The sequence below is a fragment of the Olea europaea genome, chromosome 1 (genome assembly GCF_002742605.1).
Source record: "Olea europaea var. sylvestris chromosome 1, O_europaea_v1, whole genome shotgun sequence".
Lineage (NCBI taxonomy): Eukaryota > Viridiplantae > Streptophyta > Magnoliopsida > Lamiales > Oleaceae > Olea > Olea europaea.
In genome coordinates, this window is record NC_036237.1 from 12,648,839 (window position 1) to 12,666,593 (window position 17,755).

The following is a 17,755-nucleotide window of genomic DNA, read 5'->3' on the forward strand; positions in this document are numbered from 1 at the left end:
AAAAAAAAAAAAAAAAGTGAAATCTCGAGATTGAGTCGGGAATTTCCATTGCGTGGAATTTTTTTTTTTTTAAAAAAATTTTGATGTACGAATATAATTCATATATAACAAAAAAAGTCGAAATATAACATTATCTAAAATTGTACCCAACGAGATTTTACATAATAAAATTTATCTATAATAAATCCATATCAAATTCATTGTGAATTCTCGTACGTAAAGTGTCTTACAAAGCTATCATCCGTTTTGTTTCAAGAAGTAACTATAATAAGAAAATATCATCATTGTTGTTAAAGATGATGAATTGAAGGACCACAAACTAAAAAAATCAGGCATGTGTAGATCAAAATGTATATGAAAAGTTCAAGAAACATAAACATTTGCTAAACGATTTACTTTCCAAAGTTCATAAAAATCCCCTTGTTACCCATTTATATCAATTTTAAGAGTAAAACATTTGACAAAAGGAGGAAATATGACCTACAAACGTATGGACGTGTTAAAATTAAAGTACAATTAAATTAAAAAAGAGTAATGTTACTTGTACGTAATGAAATTATATAATAATTTACATAAAAATGAGGTGTTAAAAAAAAGAGTGGAATTTTTTTTTAAAATTTAGTTGAAAATTATGACACAATCATATCTCATCACATCATTTGTATGTAAATCATTATTTATACCATTACGCATATCTCTCGGTTTAGTCTTTTATTATGCATGTAACGAGCTTACTAGAAGTGTCAAATTGTAATGTAAAATAGAATATGGCGACAGTTTATGAATGAAGAATACAAATTAGTGGACATTTTCAACCTCCAAATAAGATATATCTATACCTTCTTCTTTAAATTTGCCCAATCCCAAATGCATGGCCTAGGCAAAAAAATTAAAAATGCGATCAAATCAATCAAACCAAATCGACTCGATTTGACACAGATAATTGATTTGATTTGATTTTCTTTTAAACAAAATCATGACGATCGGTTCAGTCATGATTTAAAGTATCAAACCATTGGTTAAACTAACTCAGTCCACTTGCATGTCTACTTTTTTTTTTTTTTTATTTAAGAAAAATAAAAATCAAAAGATAACATAATCTCATAACTATATCTCAATTCCTTTCAATTTATGATGTTGCTGATAAGTAATAGTACTTAATTTATTTTTTTTGCAAGCTCATTATGTTATACTTAGCATTTTCCCTACTTAGGAAGTCAGGCTACATAATATATAGAAAAACAACAAAACTTTTAAATTTTCTATCGATCTGTCTTTATTAACTTGATTTTATTTGTTAGTCAATAGTTCTTGTAATATAAAATTATTTGGTTATTTTAGTTCTTATAATATAAGTGAACCCAAATCTCAGACAATTTTCTTTTAAAAAAAAAAATTCAATTTAGACTAAAGTCGAAACTAACTAATCGAACCAAACCAAACTAGGTTCGGTTTAAAAGTTAGAATGTGTTAGTTTGGATTGAAATTCGTCCAAATCAACTAATTTGGTTTTTGTTGAGTTGGAATCGAAATTGATTCAAACCAAACCATGTTCAGACCTAAATGCATGAGCATAAATTCATAGAAAATGTTACAGAAAGTCATCAATTTGAGGAATTCTGGGAAAAATATCAAAGTCCTCTCTCAAAGTCAACATAAATATTTGATAAATTTAAATTATCTTGGTAAAAATCTAGAAAGTGTTCCATTTCGGATAAAAAAATGCTGCTATGAGATTCAAGAGAGTGCTAAAAATTATCATAAAAGACAACAATAAAAGAACCAACATGCATAAAATATTAAAAATGAAATACTAGTACTCAAGCTTAACCTTCTATTTATAAGGCTGCTCAACAATATTTTTCTTCTTAAAGTTTGAAGATCCAATGTCACCACGTTTCCTCTTAGTCGATTTGATTTTAGAACACTAGATCCAACTTGTTCAATCATGAATCCCGATTATATAGGGTAAAAACAACAAATTTTGAACAAAAATCGTAGAGTTATGGTTTGAAAATGAAGATCAATCCAAATCGCCAGGGAGAATTTGGATTTCTTTCTGCAAAATGCATTTTACGTTTTCGTCCCTGAAAAGTTTAATTTATAAAGGAATGCGTTTCAATTTTCCTAAAATGAGGATTTTTTTTTATTTTCTTTTTCAAAGTTTTTTGTTTTAGGCATATGGGCCTAATTTCCTCAAAATTATATCGAGATTACGTTGGGACTAACTGTGCAATTGGGCTGAGGGTGGGCTAATTGACTAACTTTTTATTTTTATTGAATAATTTATTACCCTATTTTGGACATGTGATAGATCAGTATTACCCTCCTCAAGGTTGGGGTTCAATCTTTTTTCTTTTTTTTTTTTTTAAATTGTTGAAATGTTCATGATAAATAAGCCATCAACTTTGTAAAAAATCAGAACTTTTAGTAATTTGGGAAAATTGTATAATCACATTTGAGTTACTTTAATATAAAAAAATAAAAATAAAGAGTTAGCCCTTGTTTGAGTCACATTATATTTATAAAAATACATTTTTTAATAGTGTATTGATGGCAAATGTGTAGTTAAAAAATAAATCAAGTTTTGGATTTGCGTGTAACATTATTTTATTAAAGAATGTGTAGTAGAAATGATCTCAAATCACTGTTTAAGAATGTATGTTTTTGAAAAAATGTGGCTCAAACATAACTTTTTTTATTGGAATTTTATTTTTTATTTTTTTTTGGGTAATAAGTAGCAAAGTATACCCTTAATTAAAGGCGGGTTGTAAGCTTGGGATTCTTGGACCTTTTTAAATTGCTATATTATTACATCCAACGCCACCTCAGTTCATTGCTTGTTTTGAAGCTTATCTCTTCACATTCAAATTATTTAATTATACTAATTATATGCTGCCCGCCTGAGTTAAACTATACAATGTTTTGGAATTGTCGGATTCCAGAACTTCTCAAAGTCAACCTAATTAAGGATAAATATTTGAAGTTCAAAACTAATTCCCCCTTGAAATCGGGACGGAACAGAATATTTTGTCATCTTCTATATATTAAAATTATTAAGGCAAACAAATTATAGAGCCCTCTTATTTTAAAAGATGGCAAAAGAAAAATATTTGATCTTTTGGAATACGTCTTGTTTAGAATTTAGTTATTGAAGTTAAAATGACGACCAAAGTTACTAGCTGTTTCGCGCGGGTTACTCGCTAACAATTAAAAGGGGATCAGACTATTGTGTAAGGGACAAACCTCTTGAGACAAAGTCCCAAAAAGGGGTGTTCTTTATTGGCGATGACTTTACAATCGAAAAGTAAAAACAGAATGCCTCCAAGGGGCGCAAGCACACGAGTTACTGAAAAAAGTGTTTAAATCTAAACTAAAAAATTTAAAATTACATGTTCTCTATTCGAGAGTTTTTTTTTATTCGGGATCCTTTGCTCTATGTCTTTTCTTCCTTTTATACTCCCTGGATGATCTCTTTGTAATCAACCGCCTAAAAACTACTTGATCGTTTTATAACTGCCCACTTTCCTCGTAATGGCTAACTTGTCATGAAATTGCCTTTTTTAACTGCCGCCATTACTCTTCGTCGTTCAACCGTTTTCGATTGAATTTCTTGAATCGTGGAACGTAATAGGGCTGCTTAATAACTGCTTTGATAACTGCGCTTCTTGATAACCACAACACTTCATATTTGCTAAGACCTTGGGCGACTCGAAGGTTTGGGCGAGAATAGAGTAGCAGTTCTGGGCGACTGCATGGCACTCCATTCGCTCAGATCCTGGGCGATTTGCAAACTTGGGGGATGGTGTTACCGCGCTCCTGGGCTTCCCTATTTGGGCCTTCATCCTGAATTGTCTGATTGTGTTTCATTCTTTGGGCTATCTGATTTGGGGATCCTCCCATTGGGTTTCATTCCTTGGGCCATTCGATTTGGGCCGAATTTTTATGTGTCAACAATTACCCCCAAATATGGTAGAATTAATACCAATTATTAAATTTTGCCATATTCATTTTTGTGTTTCCAACAACATTCGAAATTCCCAAGAATTTCAATCATTGTTTTCTTCCATAGCTTTAAAAAAGTGCGACGTTTTGCAAACCCTTATAACCCCCAAATACGCCATTTCACTGCACCATTAAATCACGCCTCATTTTTTCGCGTTTCTCTCCCACAATTTACTGTTCATCTCTTTGCTTCCCTACTACGTAACTCTGAAAAAACTCCGTTTCGTCCCTAATGGCTACCTCACAATCTCAATCTGGCGATTCCTTTAGTTTTGATGACTTTCAGAAACTCCTTAATCGTCCAAACATAACTCCGAACTCTCTCGCATCCGCCAATGTCGAACTCAATGAGTTCTACCTAGGTCCTTTGTTCAAGAATGCAGAGGCAGTCGAACAAGCGGCGGTGGGCCAGCTGTTTCCTTGTACTCAAGGCTCTCCATTTCTAAATTCTCTGCCGCTGGGGCCACTTCGCGAAAGAGGTATTCGCACTTGACCCAAATCTGACGTAGTTTTTCGTAGGTAGCATGCTCGCCTTGTGGACCATGGTCCTACTAAGGCGCTTTTTGATAATGCTAGGATTTCTGATTTGTTGGAAATCTCTCTTCAACCCCCTACTTTTGATTCAGCACTTTTTTCGATCGCTTTAAGTTTATGGTCTTCTGAATATAATACCTTTGTTTTCCCTCTTGGCCCCATGTCTATTACTTTAAGGGATGTTGGGACCCTAGTGAATCTGCCACCTTTGGGCGATACCATTTTTCCTGGTATCTTGGTTTCTGGTGGCGCCCCAAAGTTTGGTAAGACCCTCACTGAGTCTTATTCAAGCCTGCAAACCCTTCATAACCATTCTAGCGCTGAGCCTTCCCATACTGAGCGAGTGGCCTTTCTTCTGGTTTGGCTTTGTAAATATGTTTTGTGTGTGCCAAGCATAAAGCCCTCCCTGAGCTATTTACCCATAGCGCACGAATTGGCGCGGCCTTTGAATTTATGTTCTTTCTTTTTGGCTGCCCTCTATAGAGGCATGACTTCTCTTCAAACTCAATTAAAGAATGGTGCATTTTCCACTGGCAGTGGACCTCTTTAGTTCACTCAAATGTGGTTGAGATCCTATTTTCCATTACTTGGTGCTCCATCAATTTCTCGTCCTTCTGCTAGCTGCTATGGGCTAACCATTGAGCCCCTGGCTCCTGTAAATATGTCTAGAAGAGACATTTTTTCATTCTTTTATTCTTTGGATTCAATCCCCTCCTTCTTTCCTTTTCCTCCCTTTTTGACTCCAGACTATGTGCATCCTCCCTCCACTATAGACAGCGCGAGTACCTCTCTGCTCATTTGGATCCAGTTTTTAACCGGGAGGGAATTATTTTATGATATTTTGACTGGGACCAATGCCAAGGCAGGGGTAGAAATATATGCTCCCCAATTTTTTGCCCGCCAACTTGGTTTCGGCCAAACCTGGCCTGTTTTTCCTTGCTATTCAAAGAACTTGATAGACCACTTCCATATTATTAATAAGGCGGAGGCAGAGGTTATAAATGCTCGCAATCTTCTTTTGACGAGTCATTTTTCATTAGCCCCCTTCAATTCTAGTCATGCTATCCATCCCCTTTTTGAACAGCTCTGGCCGTCAGTGAAGCGCAGATTGTTTGCGACTGATGCCAATCGTGCCTTTTATTCACTGGACCAGCCGAGCATTTCTTCTCCTCCTCCTGTTTTAGTCACTCCTTTGTCCATCCGGAGTCCTTCTCCTCTTCGTCGCGCTAAACAGTCTGCTCGTCCATTTTCTTCTCTCCCTGCCAAGCCTACTGCAGCCAAAAGTGCCCCGAGCCGCAAATGGCCAGCCTTAGCATCTCCCATTCTGGAGGATGATGTTGATGATGATACCCCTCTTATCATCAGGAGGAAGGTAATTAAATTGGTTTACTCACAAGCATACTTTTCCATATTTGAAACTTTTCTGTGTGCTGATGATTTATTTGGACTTCTCAGAAAAGTTCAGCTTCTCCTTCAAAGGCTTTGGTATCGGTAGCTCCTGCTCCATCATCCTCCGCTGAGGCTGCTTCATCCAAACCAGCTGATGAAGGAACTACGCTTAAAGAGACATCTTCAGTCCCAGAATCCTCATCACAACCAATGGACGAGCCACCTTCTTCCCAGGGCGTCAACCCCCCATACATCGAAGCAAAAGGTAATTCATTTCTTTAATGCTTTGCCTTTGCTTGTGCTATTGGTTTCTGATTTGTTGCTTTTAAGTTCTGCAGATGCTCCTATGAGTCTGCCCGTTGTGGCAACATCTTCTCGCTCAGACAAGGGGAAGTCTTCGTGAATGGTGGAGCCACAGGTGGCAGACTTGGCTGAGGATATGCCATCTTCCAAGATTATTGATGAGGTAATCTTTGCTTCACTTTTATTTCCATCTTGTTCATTGTAGTGAGAATCTTCAGTATTGGCAATTTTCTTTGCAGGATGCTGATAAGATTGTGCGTTCCATCCAAGACTTGTTCGCTTCCTGGGGGCAAGTCAAGACATCTCGCCCTGCTCCATCTGGTCGTCCTGCTACTTCTTCAGAGGAAGATATGAAGTTACTCAAACAGTCGATATTTGAGTACGTGTCCTTCATGGATATGGACATTGGTAAGGCTAGTACTGCCAGACATAAGGATAAGTTTGAACATTTGAATGCGAAGTTAGAGCAAGCACTGACACTTTCGTCGCTCAATCTTTCTGCTGATTTTAAAGCGACGTTGAAAGTTATCCATTCCGAGGTTCTCTCCTTGCTGGCCAAGAATGTTGAACTGAAGGCCAAAAGTACTCAATATCTTCGCGCCGTGTTTGAAAAAGAGTCTTTGCGTCAGGAGATCAACAAAGTTGAGGACGAGTTGAAAGAAATTTCTTCCGAAATCATGATCGAAGACTCTTTGATGGCTAGTTTGGCTGCTCAGATGAAGGAACTTTAGGCCAAAATGGACGACTGCAAGGCGAGAATGGCTGTGAAAAAGCGTAATGCCTCCCAAGAAATTGAGCGAACTAAGTCCTTGGTTGAGCAGTCCAAGAAGTTGGAAGTTGATGATGATGTCGTGGCCGAATTGAACATCACTTCCTCTCGGCAGAATGAGGGCTGGGAAAAACTTAGGGAAAGAATTCGTTCGGTATGGGGCGGATTGTAATTAAGACATATAATGCCTTAACTTTTTCTTTTTGTAATTTCGTATTTGACTTTCCCTTTGTAACCTTGTACATCATTAATGAACATCTATGTTAACTTTTTGTGCATTTATTTGACGTTTGTCTTTTAATCGCCAATCCTTCAAGCATTCAACTGCTTTGTGCTAAAAATCTTGCACATTTTCTCTTGATACTTCCACCTCTTTTCCCAAGACTTTGGGCTACTTAATTCCATTTACTAGGCAGAATGTGGCTGCTCATATTCTGTCTCTTCATCTCCGCCCCCTATAAATACACGTATGCTTCGCACTTTCCATCTTCCATCTTCATTTTCATTCTCTTCTTCAAAACCAATTTGCTGCCATTGTTTGGCATTCTGACAATCAATCCAAAACTTTCGTCTTCTATAAAGATGGATTGTTTGGTCCGCCCATTTTACTACTTGCCTTGATGTCACCTTTGGTATGGGAGATATAAGAAATATTTTTTTGGTCAGCAGCAAAGTTTTCCCATCAAAGTTCTTCCCATCATCTCTTTGTCCCTTACAAGGGGTTCAATGATGGAAGGTAATTTTTGGGATGCTTGCGAGCCACTTTGCTTGCTGAGAGTGCTTCTCATGCCTGTCATTGCAGCGATGCATTTAGGAAGGCGGTACGAGACCAGTCCACCCTCTTACTCGGCGATCGACCGAGAGATTAGCTTACTTTTAATTGTAGCTTGTAGAGTATCTATTATTTGTATCTTGCAACTTTGTAATGAACGTTTGATAATAAAGGAATTTATTTGAACGTATTTCGCTCTGACCTTTTATCCTTAATCGTTCAACTTGTTTTGATTACACTTTTATCTGTTCACTTTCCCATAAAGAAGGAACATATTTTTTCAAATATTTGCCGTTGATGAATTTCACGTGCTTGGTGCCATCTAAATCTTCCAAATGATATGCTCCATTGGGTAACACACTGTTTACTTTGTATGGTCATTCCCAATTGGGCGACCATTTCCCGTACTTTGGATCCTTGCTATCCAAAGGGAGTATTGTCTTCCAAACTAATTCGCCCAGGTTGAACGACTTGGCTATGATTTTTTTATTATAAAACTTAGCCATTCTTTGTTTTTGAACTTGCAATCTATCTAAGACGTCCAATTTTAATTCGTCCAACCCCAATAAATTTTGAACTAGTGATTCAGTATACTCATCATCATTTAACTTATGTTGCAAGCACACTCTAATCAATTGTACGTTGATTTTCATAGGCAAAGCGGCCTCCTGTCCATAAGTAAGTTGGAAAGGAGTAATTTTGGTACTTGACCGAGGTGATGTTCTATAAGCCCATAAGGCTTTATTCAGACATTCGTGCCAATTTCTGACATTTTCATCTATCATCTTTTTGATTATATTTTTTAGAATCTTATTAGAAGATTCTGCTTGTCCATTGGATTGAGTGTAATATGGTGTGGAGTTTACTAATTTAACCCCAAACTCGCTCAAAAATTTGTTCACTTGATCCCCATTCAAAGATGTTCCGTGATCTACCATCAACGTTTGTGGAATTCCAAACCTATAAATGATGTGATCACGGATAAACTCTATGACATTCTTTTGGGTGATCTACCCACTTGGTGAAATAGTCGGTTGCAACTATAACAAAAGTATGTTGCTTGGACGATGGGGGATAAATCTTCCCTATCAGGTCTATCGCCCAACCCTTGAACGGCCAAGATTTAATAATAGGTGCCATCTTTCGTGCTGGCGCCCTTTGTATTGGACCATGCTTTTGGCATGCTAAACAACTCTTTGCATACTGAACGCATAATTCTTCCATCTTTGGCCAAAAATATCCACTCCTAATAATTAACCATCTCATCCTTTGGCCAGCTTGATGAGCTCCACATATCCCTTCGTGTACCTCAGCCATGATCGTCCCGACTTCTTGCAAACTTACACACTTTAACAATACACCATCAGAGCGTTTCTTAAACAACTCTTCATCTATTAGTGTATAGTTCAGCAAACACAGCTTCATTTTCCTACTAATCCCTCCATTAGGTTCTTTAAGGAACCTTTTAATCTCTGTTCTTCAATCCATTGCATCTCCATCTTGTATGCAGTGAAGTTCAATGCGTCTCGCCCTTCTTTGGGTCACGGGTAATATGGTTCCATACTCACAAGTAGACTTCCAATTCAAAACCTTTGAGTACCCTGAGGCCATTTGGGCCAACTCATTTGCCACATTGTTATAAATCTTATTAACGCATTGAAGTTCTACTTGGTCAAATTCTTCTAACAATTCTTGGGCGATCTCATATTGACTTATAATGGAATCACTTTGGCATTTAAAATCATCAATCAATTGGTGAATTACCAATTGAGAATCGCCCCTAACGATCACATTTTTTACTCCCATATCTATCATTAGTTCTAGGCCTACGATTAAAGTTTCATATTCGGTCTGATTGTTGGTGTACATCCTGTCTAAAGTGAACGCGAACTTTTAGCAAATCCCTAAAGGATTAATCAATGCTACTCCTACTCCTGCACTTTTAGAGGTTTTTGACCCATCGAAATACAACACCCAAGGTTTTAGCTCGAACGAATTGATTTCTAATTCAATCTCTTCAGGCATGTCAAAGCATGGACGATCGGCTAGAAAGTTAGCCAAAGCTTGATTTTTGACTGCCTTTTGAGGTATGTATTGTATCTCGAATTTTGATAAAGCTAATGTCCAAAAGCCTACCATTTGGTGTAAAATAGGGCGCGAGAACATATACATAACTAAGCCCTCAATTTTGTACATGTGAAATACAATGCAAGATATAATTTTTCGATAGCAGAGTAATTACATTCACATTTTGTTAACCATCTACTTAAGTAGTAAATTGCCCTTTCTTAACCAAATTGGTCTTCTTGTGCCACCATTCCAGCTATTGATTCTTTTTCAGTCGATACGTACACTTTCATTGGCCGTCCTTAGATTGGTGATACCAACACTGGTGGACTTGATAAATATGTCTTCAGGCTTTCAAAAGCCTTTTGATGTTCTTCTTTCCAGACGAATTCGTCCTAATTTTTCAGCTTTAAGAACGGCGAAAAGACTTTAGTTCGTCCTGCACAGTTAGAAATAAAGCGTCTCAAAAGTTTACTTGGCCTAGAAACCTTTGCAATTCCTTTTTGTTGCTAGGTGGTTTGGCCTCTAAAATGGCCTTTGCTTTATTTTTATCAAATTCAATCCCTCTTTTGTGTACCAAGAAATCAAGAAAGTTCCCTACATTAACACCAAATGCACATTTCAAGGGATTCAACTTTAGCTTATATTGCTTCATTCGCTCAAACGAATATCTTAACTGTTTGAAATTGTCCTCTTCTTTAATGGATTTGACCACTATATCATCTATATACACTTTAACGAACTTGCCTATCATATCATGAAAGATTAAATTCGTTGCCCTTTGATAAGTTGCTCCTACATTTTTTAGGCCGAAAGGCATGACCACCCATTCAAAACATCCTAGAGACCCAGGCATCTAAAGGCAGTTTTGTGTATGTCTTCTTCAGTTATATAAATTTGATTGTATCCTGAGTACCCATCCATGAAAGAATACATGACGTGTCCGACAGTTGAGTCTACTAAAGAATCCACCGTGGGCATTGGATACTCATCTTTGGGTGTAGCTATGTTTAAATTCCTAAAGTCTATGCACACCCTTAGTTTACCATACTTTTTTAGTACTGGCACGATATTGGACAACCATTCGACATATCTGGCCGTTCTAATAAAACCTGCTTTCAATAATCGCTCTATCTCTTTCTTAATCTCAGGGAGTACATTAGGAGCAAAACGTCTAGGAGGCTGCCTATGAGGTTTAAAATTAGGCTTAGTTGGTAACCTATGTTCCACCAAGTCTCTATCTAAACCAGACATTTGTTCATATTCCCAAACAAAACAATCTTTATACTCCTTTAGCAAAGCGATTAATTTATCACTAACCTCTTGATCGAGCATCTGGCTGATGAATGTTGGACGATCTTCTCCTTCATTGCCAATATTTACTTTGATCAGAGGGTCTTGTGCTTAAGCGTATCCAGGTTTGATGATCCGCATCACTTCGTCGTCCAGTTCCCTTGTAAGTACTTCTTCTTCTAAATAGTCCACCTTGTTGACTTCTCGACCAATGCTTTGTTCCATCTCGAATACTGCCCATTTGTCTTTCAGTGCTCTTAGGGCTGCCTCTTCTTTCGTTTTGTCCTTGCATTCTTTATTGAAAGCCATTAGTCTGACTTTGAAGGCCTGAATATCTGCCATTTGTTTTTGTAACTTAGAATCCATTCAAGACCCCTTGATTATTCTTTTACCAATTACTGGCTCTTCTAGGGCCACTATATTTGGCCTCATCTGTCTGAACATTTCAGTGAGTGCGTCCACTGAAAATGACTCTTCGCTTTGCGCGACAACTTGCGTTTCTTCCCCATCTTGTACTACCCTGACAGGTCCATAGTTTCCTTCGTACATGAACTTTTCCACCGAGTTTGCTTCTGCGACAAAAGGCCTATGATCGGCCTGTACCACCTCTGCTTCGCCCTTGTTATTCCAAAAAATCAGGCATTGATGGAGCGATGAGGGTATACAGCGACTTCCGTGTATTCAATCTCTTCCTAGTAACACATTGTAACTAGTAGGACCATCTATTACAAAGAAGACTGTGGTCCTAGTAGTTGTCCCTATAGTTATGTCCAATGGCATAACTCCCTTAGTTGAAGTTGCTCCTCCATTGAAACTCGTAAGGATGACTTCTGTTGGAATCATGTCACCCTCTGTCTTTGCAAATTTCCTCATCATCCTAGATGGAATGGTGTTTATAGTTGCTCCATTGTTGACAAGCATTTTTGCCACAGGGGTGCCGTTAACTAGAGTTTTAACGTACAATGGCCTAAAGTGTTTAGTCAATTTCATGGCTGGCCGTTTAAAAATAACCTTTTCGGCAGCCTCTATTTCTACTTCCTGCTTGTTTTCTGTCGAATTATCCCCATGTGATAAGTCGACGTGCAGCATATCGCGCTGAGCCTCTGTCTCCTGAATTTCCTCCTTACTGTTTTTTTAATGCTTCCTCATCAGTTACCCAACCTGTGGGAGGGGGCATTATTCTTGTAGGTGATCCATACTTTTCAGAGCGAGGCACTCTCTTCTTCCTTTTGGGCGTCCCGTACAGTACGTAGAAATCGAAAGGACGCCTAGATGGTTCTCCCAACAAGTCTACTTCGCGAACTCCCTCTCGATGTAGTTGCTTTAACAGAGTATTGTGAGATACTTCTCTCCTTCTTCTTTCTGCTTCTAGGTCGATTTCTTCTTCGATGTCTGTCATCCTGTCGTCTTCTTCATCATTGTAGGCCTCTCCAGAAGTCTGGCCTTCTTCACATTCCAGCACGCAAGCCTCTCATTTGTTGTCCTCCCTTTCTTCTTCTTCTTTTTCTTTATTCTTGAATTCATTAGCCAGTAAGTAATTATTAGCCACGATAGGAGGTAACGTACCGAACTGGATAGTAAGGAGCTGATCTGGATCTTCCCCATCCCTTCTGTCTCGCTCAAACTTTGATCTCCCAGAAGAAGTTTATGACAATTCTTTCATTGATTCATCTGTATCGGTCTCTTCACCATCTTTGAGAACATTTTGATTGGCTACCTTGAGTAGTTTAGGCTCTTTAGGATGTGACACTCCCATTTGCTACCTCATCATTCGTCCATAGTTTCGTTGGAAACGCCTTTGTTAGGTTCTAGTCATCTCATCGAAAGGTACTGCTCTTCCTGCATTATACTGGAACGAATGCCATACATTTGGCCGGCGAGGTTGCGGCCTGAATGTTCTCCCATTATCTACTGATCTGAACTGCCTTTCAAAAGGCGGTCCTCTATAGAATGATGTACCTCGCCCTCTACCAGGCTGAGTGTTTGGGAAGAAAGTAGGGCGATGGGAATGCTGCCATATCCCAGGTTTCTCCGTGTTCCCACTCACTTCTCTTTTACATCTTGCACACAGGACGTTTTCATCCTTTTTGGCTCTTTTTCCTTGATTCGTTCAAAGATACTGAGATGTGGTCCAGGGTCCTCTTCTCCATCATCTATGACCAACTTGAATTTTGGCAACTTATTTTTGAAATCAGACGTCACCATGTTCACTCCAAGTGGCTGCGGAAAAGGATTTTCATCCACTGCCATCTTCTTCTTATCGTCGAACGTAATTCGTCCTGGCTCAATGGCATCCTGCAATACATGGCGAAAGACCAAGCAATTGTTAGTCAAATGTGACCATACATTATGCCATTTACAATATTTTTTACCCTTAATTTGTTTAGGGTTTGGCAATTTATGCTTATCGCTCAACTTTATCTGCTTATCCCTATATAATTTATCAAATATAAGGTCAGCTTTGGTTACATCGAACGAGAAAGTTCTAGCCTTTATGTTTCCATCTTTCATGGGCTCATCCTTGCCCGATGGTCTAGGCTTAGCCATATAGGACAAGTATATGTGTCTCTTTTGACCAATTCGGCCAAACATATTTCGGCTTGATCGTATGACTCGTCACTGATGGTATGAATGTCAAAGTTTGGATCTTTGTAATAAGTCCCTTTACTAGAATTTTTCATCTGCTCTTCTTCTCTTATCAGTCGTTCATACCTAATCACATTCGCACTCTCCAAAGTAATGGCCTAGCCGAGTTCACCAATCGGATCATATTGCGAGACCTCCGAACAAGGATTGGAGATGCAAGAGGTTCTTGGTTCGACGAATTGCCTTCCATACTTTGGACATATAGAACATCCCATAGGACTGCCACCGGGGAGACCCCTTTCATGTTAGCTTTTGGAATCGAAGCTACCATTCCCATTGAAATAAGATTACCCAACCAAAGAAGAATTAATCTTGAAGAAGCAGGGCACATCACTAAAATCTCGACCTCTTGGAAGAAGTTCGTGATCAGGCAGCCTTAAGAATATCCTCTTACAAAGATAGAATGGTAAAGTATTTCAATAGAAGGGTAAGATTGCGAAGATTCAGAGCTGGAGATTTGGTGTTGAGAAAGGCTGAAGCCACTGGTCATGCTCCGGGAAAACTCGAACCAGTTTGGGAAAGACCCTTTGAAGTCATACGACAGCTCCTATGAGGTGCATGTAGTTTAAAGGATACTTCAGGAAGACCACTCCCAAGACCATGAAATGCCGAAAACTTAAAAATAGATCACAAGTAACTCACTTCACCATGTTTTAGAAATAAGGCCTGCGTGCTAAGTCTATTTTTTTTATCATTAATAAGGCCTATGTGCCAAATTTATTTTCTTTTTATCATAAGGCCTACGTGCTAAGTCCATTTATAAAGTTATGTTACAGTTAAAGTTAAATTTGATGATATGATCACTACAACCCCAAGCCTTGCCCCGAACAAGCACTCCGAGTTTTTCCCCGAGCAAGCGCTCTAAGCCTTGCCCCGTACAAGCACTTCAAAGCCTTGCCTCGAGCAAACACTCAAAGCCTTGTCCCGTGCAAGCACATATGAAATACCAATCCCAAGAAATGTAAAATACCCGAGCATTACGGGTTATCCTGAGCACTCAGGGCACAAAACTCGTTAACAAGATCGGACATGTGCTCGAGCTTAATTATTTTGATTGGGAATCACAAGTTCATAGATCGAGACTTCCATAGACCTCAGGAACATATGAACAAGATCAATCATCAAAGGCGACGTATTGCTTGAACTTAATTACTTCGAGCATGCGATCTATGCTTAACAAAATCTTCGGGATATGGACCAAAGGCCTTAATCAAGCTTGTTACTGGTCCGCTAGGTCAGGTTAGCCCCAATATAATGATCGAGGTACGTCGATTACAATTATCATTTCTTACAATTTAGTCCTCGAGATAATGTTCCATATTAAGGAATGACCCTAAGATCGAGCTATTACCTTTGTCTAAAACTTCATATGGATTCTCTTAAAGTCGAGCTAGTTACCCTTTATATATTAGTGGTCGAGCTTGCTTTGCATGATGGTCACTTCATTTGGTTTAGTCCTCAAACGAACTTAAAGCTCGAGCAAAATAAAATCGAAATAACATAATAAGAGAGCACGTTAAGCTTGGCAAGAATACATTGAATTAAAGCAAAAAGCATCGTTCAGTATAAGTGAAAGAGCCAAAAGTATTCAAAAACAAAAAGAAAATAGAAACTAGTCTATGTCCTCGGCTCCTTCTCCCGAGGCCCAGCTTCCTTGCTCTTCCCCCATGTCCTCGCCGTCAATATTAACCTCCTGGTCGTCGGTGGCTTCCTCGGACTCTGAAAGCTCGAGGTCTTCAGCAACCTCTAGGATGTTCTTCGAATCCTCGGGCTTTACATCAGGCTTCGAACGTAAAATTGCCCGAGCCTCTTTCAAAGCATGGAAGTACGAGCCAATGGCGTACTCTTCCTTCAGCCCACTGAACTCTTCAGATGTTTTGAAGTCCTCAATAGCGATACCCCGAGCTTGGGTCAAATGAGCTTCAAAATCCCTCTTCAAACGCTTTATCTCGAGCTTTAAATCCTCGACCTCATCCTTGGCCATCCCAGCCTCTTCCCGGGCCTTCCGTAGGTCATTCTTGGCGTCATCACGTTCCTTCCGAAGGAGAAAGTGCTCAACCTCCATATCAACAATTCTCTTCTCACGTGCCCGAGCAGAACTCTGGAGCTCAACAATTTTTTGGGCCTCATCTTTTCCTTTCAGAGAAAGATCTCGGACAATACTCAATGTCTGCAACATATAAAATCTGAGCTTAACGATCAAGCCATAAAAATCCTTAACTTAAACAAGTAAAATGAGCAAGCTTACCTTCAGTGTAAGGGAACTAAGAGCTTTTATGCCCTCATCAAAGCTGAGGTCCTTTTGATACTTGTCCATGATGCTCGACACCAGAGGACACCAATCAGGATCTTGATTTTGAAAAAAAAGGCATAGGAAGGACCTCATCCTCGAGGTCAACATTCTCGGGAGTACTCCTCGACCAAGGATGTGATCGAGGAGTGGCAATCGGAGTTTCGTGCTCATCAATGGTCGGAGATTGTCCTCGGGTAGATGGCTCGCCATGCCCACTCCTAACAATCCCAGGCCCTAAATCTCAAGGCCTCTTTTTTTCCCTTTTTTGACTTGGGGGTCAAACTTGAGGGGCCCTCGACTTCTTATTCACGACCTGTCAAATAGCTGAAGGATCGAAAGTCATCCCTGTAAAGACAAGTCATTAGCGTGAGCATAATTCTCAAAGACAGATCGATGAGGGAAAAGGGCGAAAGTACGATCCCTACCCTCAGCGCCTTTCACATCTGCAAGATCAAGAACATCATCCCCTAAGATGTCATCTATATCATAAATAAGAGGCTCGAGGTTCTCTAACATCTCTCTATCCCTTTCTAGAGACTCAAAATAGGCCTGGCCTTCACAAAACCTGGCCGTGTCAGGCAAAACCCACCTAGGACTAAAAGGAAAGTCAAAATCCTGAGGTATGACGTATAACCACTTTTCTTTCCACCCCTTTAATGAACTTGGCATCCTCAGTATCCTGAAACCTCCTGGAGATGAAAGATAGGCAAAACATGTATATTGAGGTAGTTGTTTCAAATCAAAGACCATTCTACAAAGGTCGATGTATGGGTTAATACCTAGGTATCTACAGGCTATAACAAAGTAGGTGAGCGTCCTCCATCCATTTGGCACGAGTTGATTAGGGCTCATGTTGTGCTCAACCAGTAAAGCCACAAAGAAGGGGTACAAGGGTCATCTAAATCTACCCTTTAGTGAGTCTCTAAAAATTACAAACTCTCCATCCCGAGCAATGGCCATCCTATCCTCACCCTCTGGCATCCTAATATCACACTTCAGCATGAGCTCGTATTCCCTAGCCGTTAATATCGCTAGATGCTCCTTAAATTTACAAGGGAGGTTAGGGTACCAAAGGGAGTTGGGATACTTTGTGCCCGAGGATGTGCATTAATGGGCATGGCCATGGGTATGATCGAGTGCTCCCTGTCCTCGGGGGTATTTCTCGAGGAAGAGGACGAAGACTCATGGCTACTACTAGACATTCTGACCTAGGCAAAAAGTGTCTAAAGAGTAACTTAAGATCTCGAGGTCTTACCTTAAAGTTGACGCCCTAAAAACCCACCAAAGTTCTGATCCCGACGATTAGCAAGAGATGTTTACTATGAGTGAAAAGTGAAAAATGAAAAGTGAACAAGGTATTTATAGGCAACAAAAGATGGTAGTCCAAAAGTCACTACCCTGACCGTTAGATCTGGCCATGTGTCCTACATCTAGCCCATACCCCCTTTTTACCGCCTTTTCTTATCTAGGGCTTACCTCAGTCCCACGTCAGCCATTCTGAACACCTGTCTTCAAGAACTTCCTCGAGCTTACACACCTGAGCTCTTTGCCTTCTGACTTCTTTTGCACCATAACCTCGAACAAAGCTTCGAGAATAGGTACACTGGGGCCAGTGATACTGACATTCCCTGCGTATCCCGACCACTGTCATCCCGATCATTTGGGAGGACTCTTCTTGCGATTT